The following is a 23,386-nucleotide window of genomic DNA, read 5'->3' as shown; positions in this document are numbered from 1 at the left end:
TGTCCACCTAAAGACATATTTCCCATCTTCATTATGAAGCTCTCTGATAAAGACATATTTATTAAATGAATCAGAGGCTGGGTTAAATTAAGCTTTGATATGGTGTCACAGGAGGTTTTTAAGAAGACATTTATCCAGGATAGTATATGGTCTCCTACTTAAGCATGGAGTTGGACTAAAAGATCTGTAAGTCCAATTCTGTTATTATCCTTTATTCCATTGTAGAATCTTCTCCCCAGAAAGTTTCTCAAGAACTGTTCACAGTTAAGCAAAGCATAAAATTCCATCCTTTACATTGCCAGATATTTTCAGCATTAGACAGGCAGAATTTTAAAAGTTTCGGTTTGTTGATTATTATTTATTCAAGAAATGGACGAAGAAATAACGTTGACCAAAATACACGCTGAAAGGAAAATATAATAAGGACAGGAGACAGGAAGATAAAATGGCAATCCTGGCATTAAAATACAGATAAAATGGTTTATGAAAGGTTTTACAGAAGTCTGATATATTGTGCTTTGGGTGTTCAATAATAACTAAAAAAGGAGAAAACAGCAAGGATTGCTACTCTTTTGAGTAAGTAGTCTTTTGCTTTTTTTACTAGCATTCATCTAGCCTACTTAAAAGAAAACAAATAAATTAGAAATGTAACTTAATATATATCAGTAAATGGGTTCATGTGAAGGACAGGCCTGGCACTCTCATATTATATTTTGTTTTGTTTTCTGGAATGTTTACTTGGGAAGGGGGGAAATATAGCAATGTAGAGGACCTGCAAATTAGGAGAAAGAAATTATAAAAAGTGGTGGGGAGGATATTGTATGGGGTTACAAAAATACATTCCGACAGGGATAATTAAGTTTTGTTTATTTTCCCAAACCTCCCAAGTTGCAAAGTTATTTTAATAAATATAACAATAATTTATGGCCCAGTAAAACTTAATAAATACAATATTTAACAACCAGCCAATCTCAGGGAAACAAACAAACATTTTTTCTTTAAAGTCAGACGAAATCAGAAAATAGAAAAGGCACCACAACCCGGGGATGGAGGCAGAGGTTTTTATTTACAAAATGCAGTAACAGAAACAGGAAAATGGGAGGGTTGGTTACAGGGTTGATTTATGTTATGCTATGTTTTATGTTGCGTTGTGTTGTGTTATGTGTTATGTTAATGTTATGTTACATTGTATTGTATGTTATGTTTAGTTATCTTAGCTTAACTGATGTCATATGTTATGTTATGTGTTATGATATGTTATGTTGTTGTGATGTGTGTTGTGTATTGTGCGTTATATTTTGTTATCTTATCTTACCTTATGACTTTTGTCTGATGTTATGTTATCTTATCTTATCTTATCATCTCATCTTATCTTAACTTATGTTACTTTACATTATGTTATGTTAAGGTTACGTTATGTTATGTTCTATTATGTGTTATGTATTATGTTTTGTTATCGTAAGTTATATCTTGTTATGTTTTGTCATCTTATCTTATGTCTTATATTATGTTACATTATGTAGCATTGCATTGTATTGCGTTATGTTACATTACATTATGTTGTTGTTGTGTGGTTGTGTTATTTAATTGCTATTATAATACTCCATAATTTTTCTTCTAAGAATTGACTCCAGAGTGCTTTAGTGGTATTGTTGAGTAAAGCTGAACAATGAAGAATTGTTTGGTTGACTGATTGATTGATAGACTGCCAAATTGGATACAGAGAGCTGGTTTTGGTGTAGTGGTTAAGACACCAGGTTAGAAACCGGGGCCAGTGAGTTCTTATCTTGTCTTTGGCATGAAAGCTGGCTTGGTGTCTTTGGATTTATCACTCCCAAATAGTAAAGGCATAATTGAAAAATCCTCAGTATAGCAATAATAAATTGCACAACGATAACCAAATAACCAATAACCAAATCCACAAAGCAATAAGTAACAAAAAAAGGTTGTCCTCAACTTACAACAGTTTGTTCAGTGACCATTTGAAGTTGAAACTGCACTGAAAAAAGTGACTTAAGACCAGTGAAGGGATACCAAATTTTATACTACCACACTGTGGGCGTGGTTTATGCAGGATGCCCTGCACTTTATTTAGCATCTTTCAGTTCAAATTGGGTGCTCTTGGGTGGAGCTCCATTTGTGTTACCTCACTGCATTCCCACCCTCCATGCGAGCAGTAGCCCACCCCTGCTTAAGACCATATTTCTCATATTTCTGCAGTTATGATGGTTGCAGCATCCCTTATGGTCACATGATTTACATTGAGCTCAGACTCTTCAAGCAATTCTTTGAACAGCATGTTGACAAGATGGCAATCCTAAGGACCAGAAGCCAGAAGACCTGAGTACAGTTAATGATAATTCTACTTACAACGGCTGTGGAGCATATTGGAAGCCTCTAAAATTTTATTTTATAGCTTATTCTTTTCCGTTTTCTCTTGTTTCATTTTGTTACTGCACTTTCAGCTTCTTACAAAATTACTTCCTTTCTTGTTCACTTTTTCTGTTCAAATTTAGCTCATAGACATAGAGACCGATGATAGAATTAGAGGGGAGGGATTAAGAGAGGGACTGGGGGAGAGATAGAGATGTCTGTGTCTGTATCTGTCTGTCTGTCTCTCTCTCTCTCCTCCCTCTCTCTCTTTCTCCCCCTCCCTCCCTCTCTCTCCCTCCCCTCCCTCTTCCTCTCTCTCTCATCTCTCTCTCTGTCCTCCCTCCCTGTCTCTTTCTCTCTCTCTTCCCTCTCCCTCCCTCCCCTCTCTCTCCCCCTTCTTCTCTGTCTCTCTCTCTTTCTCTCTCTCCTCTCCCTCTCCCCCCCTTCTTCTCTGTCTCTCTCTCTTTCTCTCTCTCCTCTCTCTCTCCCCCTCCCTCCCTCTCTGGCTCTCATATCAGTAGCCAGGACATCACATTCTTCTGAATCTATATATTGAATTATCAGTGCAAAGCATTTGTTTCAAATTTGGTTAAGTCATAAATTGGACATTAAATGTCCACTTATGCACATTTCTCATGCAAGGACCTTCTCTTTAAAATAATTTATTTTTAACATGATTCTCTTAACAGAATACAGCTGTGCAATTTACTTCGATATCAGCTATGTCACTCACTTTGTTGTCCCACAAGTGAAGTGACTTGGGGCCATTCAGCTAAAGAGGTTTGCTTGGCAACCTGCTTAAAACTGCAGGCAAAGCTTCCTGTAACAGAAGCTCCCATTGGTTGGTTGGTTGATTGGTTGGTTGGTTGGTTGGTTGGTTGATTTTCTTGTTCATGTTGGTGATGAAGACTGATTGTCTCCAAATCAATGTCCCGACAGGAAAGCACAATGCATCTCCAAGGGATGCATCACCATGGTAAGAAAGAGCCATGGTAGTCCAGTGGTTTTTATATATTGCAGACTGTCTCTGTCACTGCCAGGAGAGAGAAATTTCCTGAAGGTGAGAACACTCAACCCATGGAACAGAAGTTGCCTTTGGAAGTTGTGGGAGCTTCATCACTGGAGGCTTTCAAGAAGAGACTGGCCTGGCCACTTGTCAATCTCCTGGTTGAGCAGAGGGTTGGACTAGAACTAGATGGCCTGCAAGGTCCCTTCCAACTCTGTTTTTCTATTATTCTATCTGAAAAAGCTGAGCTCTCATAGGCTAGAGTAGACAGGGGATATAATGAACATCCAACCTTCTCAAAACGTGGTGTAGGGCAGTGTTTTTCAACTGGGGTTCCACTGAACCCAAGGGTTCCGCACGGGCCAGCCAGGGGTTCCGCGACTTAATGAGGAACACCCCCCCCGACCAGGACTGTACCATGCAGCAGCAGCAACCCTCGCCGCCACCTCCGCCTCAGGTCTGGGTTTTCATTGCCTTACTCTGCTTTTGCCTCCGCCTCCTCCCAGAACAGTTATTCAGAGACTGTGTCGCAGTCGCAGCCCCGCCCACTCATTATGGGCACCAGCATATGAACGCCCTCCCCCACGTGCAGCATCCTGGGAAGTGTAGTTCTAAAGAAGCTTTCAGAAGTGCACCAAGAAGCCCTTGGATGCCTTTTTGCTGTGATTCAGCTTTGGCTTTTGGCCGCTGTTTGCTGTGGCGGCAGCAACTCTGCCTTCAACAACCATCGGCTTTACATTGCTTCTGATCTTTCCCCCAACTAACCTCAGATTGTGTTCCCTTGTTCTTGTGTTCACTTTCCTATTAAAAACATTTCCCTCCTGAACTGTATTTAACCCATTAACATATGTTTTGATTGTGTGTCCCCATTCCCTTCTGTCCTCCAGACTATAAAGGTTTACCGCTAACATGGAATGATTTATTTAAAAATTAAAGTTAGATGAAGCTGACATTACTGAGCAATCGCCTGATGTTTTTTAGATTGGAAAAATTGGGTGTTCACCTTGAAGGGACATAAACTGTACCGGTGCATGGTACAAGTTCCGCCAGAAATCCAATGACACCAAAGGGTTCCCCTGAAGAAAAAAGGTTGAAAAACATGGGTGTAGGGTCTCCTGCTTGAGCAGAGGGTTGGATTAGATGAGCTATAACTGTGATGGTAAACCTATATCATGCATGCCACAGGCCATTGCCCTAGCTCAGCTCCATTATGCATGTGTGAACAAGCCAGGCCGAAGCCATCATTTGAGTTAGAGACTTTGGCCTGCCCCCAGCTGATTTTTGGCTTGTGCAGAGGCTTTGGAAGGGTTTTATTGGCCTTCATATTACTTCTGGAGAGGGAGGAAAGCGTTTTCACTCCCTGCAGGCTCTAGGGAAGCCTTTGTAGTCTGGGGAGGGCAAAAAACAGGCCTACAAGGCCAGTGAAGGATTGCCAAAAAAATTACTACCACACTGTGGGTGTGGCTTATTTTGTGGACATGGCTTGGTGGTCATGTGACCAGCTGGAGTGGCTTGCTGGCCATGTGACCAGGTGGGAGTGGCTTGATGATCATGTGACTTGACCAAGGATTTTCCAAGCACTTCAAAACAATCCCCATATCAATGGACTCCAAACAAGCAGGTCATTGAATTCACCCACCTCCTAGAAGGGAACAGCTATAGAACAGTGAAATGACACACACATCTCACTTAGAATTTTAGAAGCACATTTTGAGCATTGTCATAAAGGTGCCTTTGTGATTAAAATGGCCACTCACAAAATAATCACTTACTCAAAGACAATAATCTAAAGTGTTCCTTGCTACTTTCACAACCTAAGTGAACATCACAAAATGCAAGAAATAAATTAAAAAATACAGTTTAATTAAGCATAATAGACCTGGAAGAGATCTTGGAGGTCTTCTAGTCCATCCCCCAGCTCAAGCAGGAGACCCTATACCATTCCAGACTATCCAGTCTCTTCTTAACCACATCCAATGATGGAGCACCCACAACTTTTGGAGGCAAGCTGCTCCACTGGTTCATTGTACTCACTGATAGAAATTTTCTCCTTAATTCTAGGTTGCTTCTCTCCTGGATGAATCTCCATCCATTGTTTCTTGCCTTGCCTTGTTGGATCCAATAGTTGGATCTTTTTGTCTTCATAGGAGCCCCTCAAATATTTGGAATACTGCTATCATGTCTCCCCCAATCCTTCTTTTTATTATTCATTGAGAACATGTGCACCAAGACAAATTCCTTGTGTGTCCAATCACACTTGGCCAATAAAATTCTCTCCTCTCCTTCCCTCTCCTCTCTTCTAATTTATTTTCTTTTCCATAAATATTCTATTCTATTCTATTCTATTCTATTCTATTCCATTCTATTCCATTCTATTCCATTCTATTCCATTCTATTCCATTCTATTCCATTCTATTCCATTCTATTCCATTCCATTCCATTCTATTTATTCCATTCCATTCCATTCAACTAGATATACCCAAGATCTCAAAAATGTAGGCATAAGGATGGGAATTCGGAAGGAGCAAACCTCTCTTTACTCCACTCCTGTCCTCATCACATAGGACATTTGGAGAGCTGTTGTGTGATTGTAGGGTTTTTATTTCCAGTGTGTGAAGGGAGAATCCTGAAGAAAGAAATGAAGTTATTTTTCTAGCAGTAATAATTCAGAACTCTGAAAAACGTTTAGGGCTTTTGAAAAGAGTGATCTTGGTGGATGGTCTTTCCAATGTGATTTTTCTTTCACTCCTGTTCATTTTATCGCTGGATTTTATGTGTGCACTTATTTAAGCTGTCTGGGAAAAAGAGCTGTATATAAAAACCGATTAGTTTTTATAGCACTCCAGGGCTGACTTAAAGGGTTCCTTATTCTCGCCCCCCTTCCTTAAAAAGTTTTTCATTCTTATTGTTTTAAGCCAAGCTGTTTGTTTGTTTGCTTTCTTTAAAAGAGCACATACGGAACAGAAGCAGTAATTTTGGAATGGTTGCATATATTTTTTTTAAAAAGGAATCTTCAAATGGAAGATTCTTTTCTTCCTCCCAAAGAGTCACAAAACAATAAAAAGGAAGAAATTATTTCATCAAGAAACAATAGCTTGACAGCGGAATTTAGAATTCTCCTTTAATACAATACAAAAGTGTTTTGTCTCCAACTAACTCAATAAAGTCTTTCTTTTTGGGGGGGTGGGGGGAGGGAAAATGACAAGAGCAAGGAAAAAATGGCATGCATTTTTAGATTTTTTTGCCCCTTAAAACAAAAGATTAAAATACTGTTGAAATAAATGAAGTTGATGCTTTCTCACAAAATGAGTTATTTCAATGTTGAATATTTAACTTTTAAATAAAAGAGATCTACATCTGGAAAAGAAGAAAGAAAGAAAGAAGGAAGGGAATGAGGGAGGAAAGTGAAAAAAGAAAGAAAAAGGAAAAAGGAAGAAGGAAGGAAAGAAAGAAAGAAAGAATGGAAGGAAGGAAGGGAGGGAGGGAGGGGGAAAGGAAGGAAGAGAAAGGGAAAGAAAAGAAGAGACAGAAAGTATGGAAATAAAAAAGAGAGAAAAGAGAGATAAAAAGGAAAGAGAAAAGGAGAAAAAAGGAAAGAGAAAAGGGGGAGTGGAATAAAAGAAAGAGAAAGACAGAAAGGAGAAAGAAAGAGGGAAAGAGGGAAAGAGGGAAAGAGGGAAAGAGGGAAAGAGGGAAAGAGGGAAAGAGGGAAAGAGGGAAAGAGGGAAAGAGGGAAAGAGGGAAAGAGGGAAAGAGGGAAAGAGGGAAAGAGGGAAAGAGGGAAAGAGGGAAAGAGGGAAAGAGGGAAAGGGAAAGAAAAGAAAGTATGGAAACAAAGAGGATCAAAAAGCGATAGAAAAGAAAGAAAGAAAGAAAGAGAGAGAGAGAGAGAGGAAGAATAAGAAAGAAAGAAAGAGAGAAAGAAAGAAAGAAAAAAGAAAGAAAGAAAGAAAGAAAGAAAGATCTTAAAAGGAATGAACTGAGGAGAGAATGACCTTTCTATGAACAAGAATATGAGAGGAGGTATTTGGCTAATCCCAGCTGCCTCTGATTGGCTAGACGGAACCGTGTGGAAAATGTCTCCATCTGGACTAATCTGTCCTCAGTTGGATGAGCGGAAGCCTACCAAGTTAACCTGACATTTAACAATAATTACCCTTTCGTCTGACCCTTCCCCAATCTCCTGCTCTCTCGGAAATCTCTCTTTTTGTGTTTGCTTGCGCTCCAACCCCCCCTTGACTCTTGTGTTAGAGATAGCTCCGAGAAGGCGATGAGATGATAATAGGGGATGTAGATCCACAAACAGACACCTGCACACACAGAAACGACAGCCGAGATGAATTCATAAAACCCGAACCGCTTGAGCAAGAGGAGGAGGAGGAGGCCGCTCAAGAAGTTGGTTTAGTTGGCTTTGGTTACAAAGAGAGACTAGGAGGAGCGACTTTCCTGATCAAGGCAGGAAGGTGGCCATTAAACGAACAGGAGTCTTGTTTACATGCCAAATTGGTGTCGGTGTCTCTTCTTGAAAAGAGAAGGTCGATTATTTGGAAAAGGAAAAGGAGGAGGAGAAGGAGAAGGAAAAATGGCAGTGAACTGCTGCAAAAAAATTACTATCACACTGTGGGCGTGGCTTATTGTGTGGGTGTGGCTTGATGTTCATTTGAATGAGCAGGAGTGGCTTGCTGGCCATGTGATCAGGTGAGAGTGGCTTGACAATCATGTGACCGGGGTGGCTTAAAAGTCATGTGACTGGGTGGGAGTGACTTACCGACCAAGATAAGTTTTCAAATAGGTGCTTGGACTCTTTTTCAGTTGATCAACTCACATTACTTGAATAGCCACAAAAAGGACAAATGATGGACAGCATTATTGGTTGAGGAGCACTGTAACATTTTAAGGTTTTGTACTGAACCCACAAGGTTGAGTATGAGAACAGATTAGGCTAGTAGCTCAATTTTCTTTCATTGCTATAAAAGTTCAGTTCTAGATAATGATTAAAATTATTGGAGCATTTATGGGTAAAAACATACTGTTTGATTATTTGCTATTTTAAAAGTAATTAAGGGCCATACTAAGGTACTAGAGAAGGAAGGACAATTAAAAAAAACTATTAAGTAGTCAATAAATTGTGCATAAACTTACTACCCCCACTGTGTCCCCCCCCCCCATGGGGGCAGCAGCCCATCACTGAGAGATGGTGTATGGAAACAGGTTCAGACAGGGGGAAAAACAGGTTCAGAGGTTACCTGGGCTAACTGCAGTTGAAATGTGTCTATTTTGTTTTCACCTGAGGCTGCCTTCATCTTGTCTGCGGAAAGGTCATGGACATAAAAACAAAGCACAACCAAACAAAATCACCCCTGTAGAAGGGAAACCTTCAGCCTGATTTTCTAATTTTCCCTCTACGGGAAGGTGGCTTTCTTTGGACCAAGTTAAACTATCTCCTCCTGCTGCTATCTTGCCGCAGAAGGAGGCTAATCAAAGGAGAAAGAGGCAACTTGAAGATGATGCCGAAACCGTGGTCTTTTGATACTGCAAAACCTTTCTTCTCCTTCCCAAAGGTTTCTTCCCTTGCATTCTTGGCAAGTAATCCGGTGAAACTTTCTTCTGGTGTTGGTTTTAGTTTTTACATGATGGTTGTAAGTCAGTGAAAGATTTTTGGTGATGCTTTTGAACCATCGATTAACATCATTGTCTAGGACAGTGATGGTGAACCTTTTCGGGAACTAGTGCCCAGACCGTAACATATGTGCAGGTGCATGCTGGAGCACCAAAAACCTGAAGTCAGGTGTGCCTGTTGTTTGGCCAGTTTGGGGGCATTTTCATGGGCATTTTCATGCCGTTTCCAGCTGTTTTCGGAGCTATTTTCCAGAGATTTTTCAGGCTGTTCCCTGGGCTGTTTTCAGGCATTTTTCAGGCTGTCTTTCAGGCCATTTTTGGAAACCAGAAGAGCAGCTGGTGATGGTGCGGATGCCCACAGAGAAGGCTGTGCATGCCATCTCTGGCCCATGTGCCATAGGTTTGCCATCATGGGACTAGGACAACTGGGGATACACTTCTTAGGCAAATGTAAATGTTCCTGGATTCTCGTGTTTGAAATAATCTGAGAAATGACATCAGGTCAATTCCTCTACAAAAAAATTCTTCAGGTTTGGTATCATAGGTGTTGCCAACAAATGGAAGTTTGCAAAATATTGTAGAACAAGAATAGGAGCGTGCATTTGTGGCATCAGATAAGCAATTAGCTGAACTGCTAATCTGATTCCAGAGATTAACATTGAGCTAACTAAATGAGAGTATCAAGAACCGGGGTGGCACAGTGGTTAGAGTGCAGCACTGCAGGCAACCTCAGCTAACTGCTAGCTGTAGTGGCTCAAGGTTGACTCAGCCTTCTGAGGTGGGTAAAATGAAGACCCAGATTGTTGCCAGCAATATATGCTGGCTCTGTAAAGTGCTTAGAGGGCTGTAAAACACTGTGAAGCTATATATAAATCTGAATGCTATTGCTATTGCTAAGGCTAGAGGGATACCTCAACTTAATGGATTTACTAATAAACAAGGGCTAAGGTACCCAGTATTTCCCAGCTTCTATAACAGGGGCGTCAGACACAAGGCCAGGGGTGTTTAGATCTGGCCCGCGGGGTTACCCTGGAAACAGCAAAGGACCAGCCCATGGCACCTCTGCCAGTGAAAACGGAGCTCAGGAGGGCCACATGCAACTCTTGCAAACTCTGTTTTCGCTGGCAGAGGGTTGCAAGAGGCCGTTGAAGCTGAAAGTGGAGTTCAGGGGCCCATTTTCACTGGCGAATCACTTAGGCCAGCACAAGTGCTCCCAACATGAGTGATGTTGAGCTGGCCATGCGCAATCCATCCACGGCCATCACGCTCCCCCCAAGGTCAAACATAACCCTGAGGCAGCCACCAATTAAATTGAGTTTGATACCTCTGTTCTATATTCTTCTCTCCCTTCCTCCCTCAATCCCTCTCTCTCTCTCCTTCTCTCGTCCCTCTCTCCCTCCCTCGCTCCTTCTCTCCCTTCCTCTCTCCCTCTCCTTCTCTCTTCCTCCCTCCCTCCCTCTCTTTCTCTCTTCCCTCTCTCCCTCCCTCGCTCCTTCTCTCCCTCACTGCCTCCCTCTCTCCCTCTCCTTCTCTCTTCCCTCTCTCCCTCCATAGCTACTTCTCTCCCTTCCTCCCTCCCTTCCTCTCTCCGTCTCCTTCTCTCTTTCCTCTCTTCCTCCCTTGCTCCTTCTATCCCTTCTTCCCTCCCTCCCTCTCCTTCTCTCGTCCCTCTCTCCCTCCCTCGCTCCTTCTCTCCCTTCCTCACTGCCTCCCTCTCTCCCTCTCCTTCTCTCTTCCCTCCCTCACTCCCTCACTTCTTCTCTCCCTTCCTGTCTCCCTTCCTCCCTCCCTCTCCCTCTCTCCTTCTCTCGTCCCTCTCTCCCTCCCTCGCTCCTTCTCTCCCTTCCTCTCTCCCTCTCCTTCTCTCTTCCTCCCTCCCTCTCTGTCTCTCCTTCTCTCTTCCCTCTGTCCCTCCCTCGCTCCTTCTCTCCCTTCCTCACTGCCTCCCACTCTCCCTCTCCTTCTCTCTTCCCTCTCTCCATCCATCGCTACTTCTCTCCCTTCCTTCCTCCCTTCCTCTCTCTGTCTCCTTCTCTCTTCCCTCTCTTCCTCCCTTGCTCCTTCTCTCCCTCCCTCCCTCCCTCTCTCTCCTTCTCTCATCCCTCTCTCCCTCCCTTGCTCCTTTTCTCCCTTCCTCTCTCCCTCTCCTTCTCTCTTCCTCCCTCCCTCTCTGTCTCTCCTTCTCTCTTCCCTCTCTCCCTCCATCACTCCTTCTCTCCCTTCCTTCCTCCCTTCCTCTCTCCATCTCCATCTCTCTTCCCTCTGTCCCTCCCTCGCTCCTTCTCTCCCTCCCTCTCTCCCTCTCCTTCTCTCTTCCCTCTCTTCCTCCCTTGCTCCTTCTCTCCCTTCCTCCCTCTCTCCTTCTCTCTTGCCTCTGTCCCTCCCTCACTCCTTCTCTCCCTTCCTCCCTCCCTTCCACTTTCCCTCTCCTTCTCTCTTCCCTCTCTCCCTCCCTGGCTCCTTCTCTCCCTACCTCACTGCCTCCCTCTCTCCCTCTCCTTCTCTCTTCCCTCTCTCCCTCCCTCGCTCCTTCTCTCCATTCCTCACTGCCTCCCTCTCTCCCTCTCCTTCTCTCTTCCCTCTCTCCCTCCCTCGCTCCTTCTCTCCCTTCCTTCCTCCCTCCCTTCCTCTTTCCCTCTCCTTCTCTCTTCCCTCTCTCCCTCCCTCGCTCCTTCTCTCCCTACCTCACTGACTCCCTCTCTCCCTCTCCTTCTCTCTTCCCTCTCTCCCTCCCTCGCTCCTTCTCTCCATTCCTCACTGCCTCCCTCTCTCCCTCTCCTTCTCTCTTCCCTCTCTCCCTCCCTCGCTCCTTCTCTCCCTTCCTCCCTCCCTCCCTCCCTTCCTCTTTCCCTCTCCTTCTCTCTTCCCTCTCTCCCTCCCTCGCTCCTTCTCTCCATTCCTCACTGCCTCCCTCTCTCCCTCTCCTTCTCTCTTCCCTCTCTCCCTCCCTCGCTCCTTCTCTCCCTTCCTTCCTCCCTCCCTTCCTCTTTCCCTCTCCTTCTCTCTTCCCTCTCTCCCTCCCTCGCTCCTTCTCTCCCTACCTCACTGCCTCCCTCTCTCCCTCTCCTTCTCTCTTCCCTCTCTTCCTCCCTTGCTCCTTCTCTCCCTTCCTCCCTCCCTCCCTTCCTCTTTCCCTCTCCTTCTCTCTTCCCTTTCTCCCTCCCTCGCTCCTTCTCTCTCTACCTCACTGCCTCCCTCTCTCTCTCTACTTCTCCCTTCCCTCTCTCCCTCCATCGCTCCTTCTCTCCCTTCCTTCCTCCCTTCCTATCTCCATCTCCATCTCTCTTCCCTCTGTCCCTCCCTCGCTCCTTCTCTCCCTTCCTCCCTTCCTCTCTCCCTCTCCTTCTCTCTTCCCTCTCTTCCTCCCTTGCTCCTTCTCTCCCTTCCTCCCTCTCTCCTTCTCTCTTGCCTCTGTCCCTCCCTCACTCCTTCTCTCCCTTCCTCCCTCCCTTCCTCTTTCCCTCTCCTTCTCTCTTCCCTCTCTCCCTCCCTCGCTCCTTCTCTCCCTACCTCACTGCCTCCCTCTCTCCCTCTCCTTCTCTCTTCCCTCTCTCCCTCCATCGGTCCTTCTCTCCCTTCCTCCCTCCCTCCCTTCCACTCTCCCTCTCCTTCTCTCTTCCCTCTCTCCCTCCGTCACTGCTTCTCTCCTTTCCTTCCTCCACCCTCCCTCTGGCTTTCTCGGTTATGAAATTTCGAGGTTGGAATTTAATTTAATTTAATTTAGGTTAGTTTAGTTTAGTTTAGTTTAGTTTAGTTTAGTTTAGTTTAATTTAATTTAATTTAACTTAACTTAGCTTAACTTAGCTTAACTTAACTTAACTTAATTTAATTTAATTTAATTTAATTTAATTTAATTTAATTCAATTCAATTCAATTCATTTCATTTCATTTCATTTCATTTCATTATTTTTTAATTTTATTTTTTAATTTTATTTTTTAATTTTATTTTAAATTTATTAGATTTATAAGCCGCCCTTCTCCAAATGGACTCAGGTTGGCTTACAACAATAAAAACATTATACAATCAGTAAAACCCCAAAAATTAAACACATTCATCCATCAGTCATTCATCCCTTCAACCCGGTGCTATATGTTGTTGCACAACACTGTAACATAACACTGTAAAATGTGAGCAACCAAGGAAACCTGGAAGGATAGAAAGAGGACCAGAGAGACCCGTGAGAGCAATACGAATTGTTTGCAAAAAGGAACTAAAACGAAGCATACCAGCAAGGAGAATTAGAAAGCAAATGTTAAACCACCTTAAAATAAGATCTGCTAACAAAAAGCTCTGAGGATGGCTACGACCGTTTGCAGCAACTGCCAGCCAGATTGTGGTGTGACATTATCCCAAGCCGCAGTATGATCTGACAATTACCCACAGCGGTAGCTTGGCCCTTGAGTCTGTTTACCAGTTTGTCTGGGCAGGCACTTTATTCCTTGACAATGCAATTGAGCTTCTGTTTTGCTCCAGCTGATTTCCATCCAGGAGCCATTCTGGAGTTCAGAGTGGAGAGCATCTTAAACTACTGAGTTCTCCACTTTCACAGTCAATTAGTGTTGGCTGCCAAGACGAAGGAGGGCAGGGGATAGGGCTGCCCTTGAGAAAATGTCATACCTTTTCCTGATGTCATAAAATAATAATACCACATCCCAGGCTTCATTACTTCCATTACCCAGCGCATAAAAAAAAGAAAAAATGGAGAGCTAGAACTCCATAAGATGGCAGGGAAGGAAGGAAGGAAGGAGAGATAGAAAGGAAATAGGGAAGGAAGGAGAGATAGGAAGGAGAAGAAGTAGGAACAACGAGGAATATTGGCATTAATTTAGCCTGCGGGCAAGCCACAATTTATTTTTCATACCCTCATATTGTTCTCTGTCCATCTCTAATTACATTTCAGTTCAGCATGGAATCTGCAAAATTACTAATGTCAGATCTGTGGGATTTTAATATGGATGGAATTTTGCTAATGTTCAATATGATGAAATTATCATTATTGAATGATTTTTTTAAAAAAAACCTCTTCCTCATAATCAAAGCACTGAAAAGCCCAGAAATATAGGCTAACCAATATATTGCATCACATTATCCAAAATATCTTTGTGCCTCTTTCTTTCTCTCTCTCTCTCTCTCTCACACACACATACACACATATATTTGATGATCGATCTATCTATCCACCATCACCATCATCTAGCATATCTAATATATCTATATCACTAATATACTTGATTTGTGCAGAAGACTATAAACATTTTTCAGAGTTTGGGTAGCATCCAGATTTTTGTCTACCTAGGAAGTTCAGTGGCATTCTCAATTTTCACACCATCCACGTTCTAGAAACAGGAGAGATTTTGTGTGCTATTGCTGTAAATATGATTTGCTTTGCATAATATATAATATGCTGGAATATAGACATTTGGAAAAAATTAAAACTTTTTTTTAAAGTCTTTCCCTTTTCATGTCCTATTATATACAACAAAGGAGAAAACTAGATCCCTTTCCTTATGTTTTTCACTCTTAATTTAAATATAGAGTTTCCTCTTTCCAGAGTGTGTCTAACATTTGTCTATTATAAGTGAGTGAGTGAGTGAGTGAGTGAGTGAGTGAGTGAGGGAGGGAGGGAGGGAGGGAGGAAGGTAGGAAGGAAGGAGTCACAGTTGTCTTCCTTGTTGGAGTTTCTTCAGTGGAGATAATCTAAAGCACCTATTGCTCCCAGGGAGTTGATGGAAAGATAATTCCATGCATTTTTACCATGCATCAGGCTGCAAAAGTCCTGTAAAATGTTACCCTGTAATGCTTCTTGAATGTTGAAATTGAACAGGAAGAAGGGATATGAATGAATCCTGAGTTTAGCACTTTGAGCTTTGCCTAATCCTTCTTGCAATTCCACAGACATTTTCCCACCCAGACAAAAGATTTAATTTACCTATTCTTTTGAATGTAGTATTTCAAAACATCCTTTGTGGACCAAACTAACGGCAAAACCTAGCCAGGTTTGGCTGAACTTGTTGAAAAAATAATCATAAGCCAAGAACAGACATGTTAAGCCTTGATTGTGAGATCCTCAGGAAATCCATGGTATAGGGTAGACTGGGAGTCAAATAATATATTTTGGGGGGGAGGAGCCATCAGAAAAAAAAACTGCATTCAGTTGTCAGGAACATGGGATCAAAATGTTACAGAGTTGTCTAGAAAAGGATCAATTGATCCTTTACCTGAATTGCTGGAAGTAGCACAGAGGCTAGTTACTGATTATGGTTTGGTAGGACACATCTTTCCATAACAATTTCCTCAAAACAACAGAATAATAGAGTTGAAAGGGACCTTGGATGTCTTCTAGTCCAGCCCCCTGCTCAAGCAGGAAACCTAAGTTATAACATTTCTGACAAGTGGTTGTCCAGTTCTTCTGAACTTCAATGGTTGTCCAGTGATGGAGCCACCACGCCTTCTGAAGGCAAGCCGTTCCGTTAATTGTCCTCACTGTTGGGAAATTTCTCCTTAGTTCTAGGTTGGATCTCTCCTTGATTAGTTTCTTTTCTTTTTTTGTTCTGCCTTTTGGTGCAGCTTATAGCACTGGAGACCTATCAATACTCAAGACAAGCATACATCCAAAATCAATCTGCGATCCAAAACTAATGGCTTTTTCTTTGAGGAAATAAAAAAATATGAAGAATAACAATAGCACTTTAGATTTATATACCTCTTCCCATTGCTTTTACAGCCCTCTCTAAGCTGTTTACAGAGTCAGCCTCTTGCCCCCAACAATCTGCGTCCTCATTTGACTCACCTCGGAAGGACGGAAGGCTGAGTCCACCTGGAGCCTAGTGAGATTTGAACTGCTGAACTACAGCCAGCAGTCAGCAGAAGCAGCTTGCTGTACTCCACTCTAACCACTGCACCAAGACTCATATTTGGGTTGTAGGAATTAGATAGGGCCAGTCTAGAGAAAATAAGGGCTAGGGATGACATGATAGCAATGTTCCAGTATTTGAGTGGCTGCCACAGAGAAAAGGAGGTCAGCTTATTTTTCAAAGCAGCAGCAGGTAAGACAAGAAGCAATGGATGAAAACCAATCAGGGGAAAAAAGCAACCTGGAATTCAGGGGAAACTTCCTAACAGTGAGGACAGTTAACCAATGGAACAGAAGTTGCCTCCGGAACAGGGTGATACACTCCAAGACCAGGGAGGTATTAATACCACTCTACTACGCCCTGGTCAGACCACATCTGGAGTGCTGCATCCAGTTCTGGTCACCACACTTCAAAAAGGACATTGAAACTCTGGAGAAGGTGCAAAAAAGAGCAACCAAAATGATTAGGGGACTAGAAACCAAAACTTATGAAGAGAGATTGCTGGAACCAGGCATGGATAGCCTAGAGAAAAGAAGGGCCAGGGGGGACATGATAGCAGTATACAGGTACTTGAGTGGTTGCCATAGAGAGGAGGGGGTCACACTCTTTTCCAGGGCACCAGAGGACTGGACAAGGAACTTGAGCTGCTCCGAGTCTCCGGAGAGGGGCGACATACAAATCTAATTTAAAAATTAATAATAATAATAATAATAATAATAATAATAATAATAATAATAATGGCCATGGCTTACAAATGGAACACTCAAAAAGGAGACAGAAGGACTAATACTGGCGGCACAAGAACAGGCCATTAGAACAAATGCTGTCAAAGCCAGAATTGAAAAATCAACAAACGATCCAAAGTGCAGACTCTGTAAAGAAACAGATGAAACAATCAATCACATACTCACGTGCTGCAAAAAGATCGCACAGACTGACTACAAGCATAGACATGATGCTGTGGCACAGATGATCCACTGGAACTTGTGACGGAACTACCATTTACCAGTGGCAAAGAATTGGTGGGATCATAAGCCTGAAAAAGTGGTCGAAAATGAGCAAGCAAACTACTGTGGGACTTCTGACTTCAGACTGACCGAATTCTGAAGCATAACACACCAGACATCCTGATTGTGGAGAAAAAGAAAGTATGAATCATCGGCATTGCAATTCCAGGGGACAGCAGAATTGAGGAGAAGCAGCTAGAGAAATTAGTGAAATACGAAGATCTAAAAATCGAGCTGCAACGACTCTGGCATAAGCCAGTGAAAGTGGTCCCAGTGGTACTTGGCACGCTGGGCGCAGTCTCAAAGGATCTCAGCGGACATTTGAAAACCATCGGAATTGACAAAATCTCCATCTGTCAATTGCAAAAGGCTGTTTTACTGGGATCGGCAAACATAATTTGCCGCTACATCACACAGTCCTAGGTGCTTGGGAAGTGCCCGACTGGTGATGAAATACGAAATCCAGCATAGTGATCTTGTTTGCTGTGTTGTACTGACATAATAATAATAATAATAATAATAATAATAATAATAATAATAACAACAACAACAACAACAACAATGGATGGAAGCTGACCAAGAAGAGATTCAACTCTAATAAATAAACAAATGAATAAATGAATAAACAAACAAACAAACAAATATGTTGCTCTATCACTGGAGGCTTTTATGAAGGGAATGGACTGGAAAGCCACCCTTCTGAAATGGTGTAGAACAGTGACGGTGAGCCTTTTTCCCCTTTGGGTGTCAAAAGCACACACGCACACCCATAATTCATTGCACCACATAATTCAAACATACACACGTGTGTGTGTGATACCCCCTCCTTGTCAGGCCGAAGCCTTTGTTTTGAGTTGGAGATTTTTCCTGCCACAAGTAGAATAGTACTGTGGGAATTGGGAGAGGTGGTTGCATGAGGGGAGAAAGATACTAGCCACAACAAATTCTTTCCAGAAGATTCAAGGTCATCCTTTGTTTGGCACTAGTCGGAAGTACAGGGGAGGATCATGGACATTGATAAAAACTGGGGTGGTCCCCGTGATGAACTTGTGAGTGTGGAAATGAAGGATGAACCTTAACCTGGGTGCAGAATTGTAGGAAAAGTTAGTATCAGGTTGACTACAGTTTGTATCCCACATGGGTCTGTTAATAAGTTGGAACTTGGAAGAAGGCCAAAGTTTGGACTCTGATTTATGTCTCAGATGTTAATTGGGATGCTGACATCCCTGCTGCCCCACCTGCCGTGCATGGTCACATGACCCTCCCGCTCCCCCATTTCCTGACTTCTGGTGGGCCAGGTAGGACCATTTATTTGTCCTCCCCAGGCTCCAGAGGCTTCCTTGGAGCCTGGGGAGGGTGAAAATGCCTCTCCGGAGACCCTCCAGAAGCAAAAATCGCCCTCCCAGAGCATCCATGCAAGCCAAAAATTAGCTGGCCAGCCCCACATGCATGGCTGAAAATGAGCTAGGGCAATAGCTCATGTGTTTAGGGTGACCCGCTCCCTTCTTAACCAGGGGGGAGTTGGGGAGCCCTTGCAGAGCAGTGCCGAGGATTTTAACACGTTTTTCGCTGATAAAGTCACTCAGATCCGGGCCGACCTCGACTCCAATTGTAAAACAGAGTTGACTGACAACGAGTCAGTCGAGGTGACTGGGGCACATACTTGTCCACCCGTCTGGGAAGAGTTTGATCTGGTGACACCTGATGAAGTGGACAAGGCCATTGGGGCTGTGAGTTCCGCCACCTGTTTACTGGATCCGTGTCCCTCCTGGTTGGTTTCGGCCAGCAGGGAGGTGACACGGAGCTGGGCCCAGGAGATTACCAATGCTTCCTTGGGGAGGGGAGTCTTTCCAACACCCTATAAAGAAGCGCTTGTGCGCCCCCTCCTCAAGAAGACTTCCCTGGACCCAGCCGTACTTAATAACTATCATCCAGTCTCCAACCTCCAGCTCCAACGGTCCTTGGAAGAAGCCGATTATCTAGGTCCCCGGCAGTCTGGTTTCAGGCCCGGTTACAGCACGGAAACTGCTTTGGTCGTGTTGATGGATGATCTCTGGCGGGCCCGGGACAGGGGTTTATCCTCTGTCCTGGTGCTCCTTGAACTCTCAGCGGCTTTCGATACCATCGACCATGGTATCCTTCTGCACCGGCTGGAGGGGTTGGGGTGGGAGGCACTGTTCTCCAGTGGTTCTCCTCCTACCTCTCTGGCCAGTCGCAGTCAGTGTTAGTGGGGGGTCAGAGGTCGGCTCTGAGGTCTCTCCCTTGTGGGGTGCCTCAGGGGTCGGTCCTCTCCCCCCTGCTATTTAATATCTACATGAAACCGCTGGGTGAGATCATCCAAGGACATGGGGTGAGGTATCATCAATATGCTGATGATACCCAGCTTTACATCTCCACCCCATGTCCAGTCAACAAAGCGGTGGAAGTGATGTGCCGGTGCCTGGAGGCTGTTGGGGCCTGGATGGGTGCCAACAGACTCAAACTCAACCCGGATAAGACGGAGCGGCTGTGGGTTTTGCCTCCCAAGGACAATCCCATCTGTCCATCCATTACCCTGGGGGGGAATTATTGACCCCCTCAGAGAGGCTTCGCAACTTGGGCATCTTCCTCGATCCACAGCTCACATTAGAGAACCATCTTTCAGCTGTGGCGAGGGGGGCGTTTGCCCAGGTTCGCTTGGTGCACCAGTTGCGGCCCTATCTGGACCGGGACTCATTGCTCACAGTCACTCATGCCCTCATCACCTCGAGGTTCGACTACTGTAATGCTCTCTACATGGGGCTACCTTTGAAAAGTGTTCGGAAACTTCAGATCGTGCAGAATGCAGCTGCGAGAGCAGTCATGGGCTTACCTAGGTATGCCCATGTTTCACCATCACTCCGCAGTCTGCATTGGCTGCCGATCAATTTCCGGTCACAATTCAAAGTGTTGGTTATGACCTTTAAAGCCCTTCATGGCACTGGACCAGAATATCTCCGGGACCGCCTCCTGCCACACGAATCCCAGCGACCAATTAGGTCCCACAGAGTGGGCCTTCTCCGGGTCCCGTCAACTAAACAATGTCGATTGGCGGGCCCCAGGGGAAGAGCCTTCTCTGTGGCGGCACTGGCTCTCTGGAACCAACTCCCCCCAGAGATTAGAACTGCCCCTACTTTTCCTGCCTTCCGTAAACTCCTTAAAACCCACCTTTGCCGTCAGGCATGGGGGAATTGAAACACCTCCCCCGGGCTTGTTCAATTTTATACATGGTATGCTTGTGTGTGTGTCTGTTAGTATATGGGGTTCTTTTAAATCTTTAAATATTTTAAAGTTATTTGAATTATTTATGATTTGTTATATCTTGTTGTGAGCCACCCCGAGTCTTCGGAGAGGGGCGGCATACAAATCTAAATAATAAATAAATAAATAAATAAATAAATAAACAAACAAACAAACAAACAAACAAACAAACAAATAAATAAATAAATAAATAAATAAATAAATAAATAAATAAATAAATAAATAAATAAATAAATAAATGTGAATCCACATGTCACCTGTGGCACGCATGCCATACGTTTGCCATCACTGGTGTAGTGTCTTCCACTTGAGCAAGGGGTTGGACTGGAGGACCTCCAAGCTCCCATGCAGCTCCATTCTGATTGAATCTTGAGTCTTGAGTCTTTGGAGAGGGGCGGCATACAAATCTATATTATTATTAAATAATATTATTATTATTATTATTATTATTATTATTATTATTATTATCATCATCATCACTACTATTATTATTATTATTATTATTATTATTATTATTTGATTAAATTGAATCCTATAAGATGAAGGTGATCCCACTGAAGGAGCCTTGCCAAGCATCTTTTCTCGCCTTCCAATTCTGCTAATATCCACTGTCTCCTTTACCCAAGGGAGGACTTGTCCTTTAAGAGCTGGTTCTCTCCTTCCCTCCCACCCCCTCTCAACCCGATTGTATTTTCTCTGCAAGCCTACTACAAGCAGTTAATTTGATTACACTCAAATGCCTATCACTAAACTACGGCCGTGGAAAATGGGGCTCGTTTTAGCAACAGAAATCAGAAGAGTAAGCAAGAAAAAGCGAAGGAGAGAGGAGCAAGATAAATAAATGTTGAAAAAAACTCACACACACACCCCAGACCAAAGATGAGGAACATTTCTAGACTTTTTAATTCCGTCTCCATCATAGTTCACATGATTTGTGGGTCTGCGTATGTGTATGTGTGTAGGTGGGTGTGTATGTATCACCCAGACCTTGTCTCTCCGCTAATGTCATAATCAGTGAGCTGAGGCCAAATTGTACTTTATGTAGCTCTTTGCTTAGTATCTGATTCAATACATCTAGCGGGACAGCATTCCATCACCTTCTTAGTACCAGAGGTGACCAAAATCAATGGCAATCAGATTAGCTTGTTAACAGGAAGGCTGAAGGGCCAAGGTGTTAAGTTCACAGGGCATCCCCTTCCATTTAAAACTTCTCACTTAAGGGACTCCCTCCTTTGGCCCCCATCCCTTGCACCTTGTCCAGGATGGTGGTGATTATTATTTACCCTTTATGATTATTTATGGCTTGGAGAGCCAGCAAGTTTTTGTTCTGACTCTGGAGGAGGGTTGAGTCGTTTTTTGCCTGGTAGCTCCTTTGAGGCTTCCATTTATTATATGAGGGTTGAAATCTTTGCAGAATTACAGTATATGGATAAATAAAACATTTTGTCTAGTTAATTTAACCACCTACTTTTTAAAAATGTAACTTAATGTACACTGCTTGGCAGCACCAGGAGGCATTTTTGTGAGATGGGTGGCCGTATAAATTTCATAGATGTATAGATAGAAAATAGGTAGGTAGGTAGGAAGGAAGGAAGGAAGGAAGGAAGGAAGGAAGGAAGGAAGGAAGGAAGAAAGAAAGAAAGAAAGAAAGAAAGAGATTGATGATAGATATAGTATATAGACAGACACAGAGAGAGAGACAAATAGATAGACAGGCAGATAGATGGATAGATACAGATAGGTAGGTAGGTAGGTAAGTAGGTAGGTAAGTAGGTAGGTAGGTAGATAGGTAGATAGGTAGATAGGTAGATAGGTAGATAGGTAGATAGGTAGGTAGGTTTCTGTTTCTTACATCTATCTATCTGACTGTCTTGATCATCATCATCATTTTATTGTATAATATTTGAAAAAAACATGGCATTCTTATGGGATATTTATGCTCCTAAACAGGATATATCATAAGACACATAAAATCATACAACAAAACCAAATGCAGCAGCCCAGGTTTGAGAGCTGAGTGCCACGCAATGGGATGAGCCCCCATTATCTGCCTCAGCTCCTGTGAAGCGAGCAGTTTGAAAGCATTCAAATGTACGTTTATAAATGGTGGGAAAGCAACACTAGTGAAGTGAAATCCACAGTGACCCCCTACCTAGCTCCGTGATGGTGAACCTATGGCACGCGTGCCAGAAGGGACATAGAACTCTCTCTGTGGGCACATGTGCCGTTGCCAGCCCTCTTCTGGGTTTTGGTGTGCATGATCTTCGCATGTGCCGAAGCACAAGAACCCCAAAGACCAGCTGCCCGGTGTGCATGCGCATGCCAGAAACCAGCTGGCCAGTGCATGCATGCACAATGACCAGCCGGTCTTTGCTTTTCTGGTGCTTGAGCATGCATGTGCATGCATGTACGCATCTCCATCACTGACCTAACTACTTGTCCTGGGAGCATGAATCCTGCCATAGTTTTCCAAAATCTGGGAAGTTCTCAGCATTGAGAAAGACCCTTGGAAGCAGGAGGACTCTGAATACAGTGGTACCTCTACTTACGAACTTAATTCATTCCGTGAGCAGGTTCTTAAGTAGAAAAATTTGTAAGAAGACACCATTTTCCCCATAGGAATCAATGTAAAAGTAAATAATGTGTGCAAATGGGGAAACCACAGGGAGGGTAGAGGCCCTGTTTCCTCCCAGAAGATTCCTAGACAGGCCCCATGGAGGCTTCTCCCCACCTTTTCTGGCCCTGTTTCCTCCCAGGAGATTCCTAGAGAGGCCCCATGGAGGCTTCTCCCTGCCTTTTCCAGCCCCGTTTCCTCCCAGTAGTTTCCTAGAGAGGCCCCACAGAGGCTTCTCCCAGCCTTTTCCGGTGACAGTTTCGGAGGCTCGGGTTTGTAAGTGGAAAAAAATCTTGAACACCCAGTTCTTATCTAGCAAAGTTCATAAGTAGAGGCGTTCTTAGGTAGAGGTACCACTGTATTACAAATATTGGACAAAATTTTTAATATGTTAGAAGAGAAAAATGGCAAAGGGAACTAAATTATAAAGATATGGTAAAGTAGTTAAAATTGTTGTAATTTATTTATTTATTATTATTTATTTATTTATTTATTACATTTGTATGCCGCCCCTCTCTGTAGACTCGGGGCGGCTCACAACAGTAATGGTAATGGTAGTATAAGGAATGTTAGTTATAAGCACTGAAGTTCTAACAAAACTTTTACTACCACACTGTGGCTGTTGCTTATGCA

Source organism: Erythrolamprus reginae, chromosome 10 (assembly GCF_031021105.1).
Source record: "Erythrolamprus reginae isolate rEryReg1 chromosome 10, rEryReg1.hap1, whole genome shotgun sequence".
Lineage (NCBI taxonomy): Eukaryota > Metazoa > Chordata > Lepidosauria > Squamata > Dipsadidae > Erythrolamprus > Erythrolamprus reginae.
The sequence above is the reverse complement of the archived record's forward strand: the minus strand, read 5'-3'. Positions refer to the sequence as shown.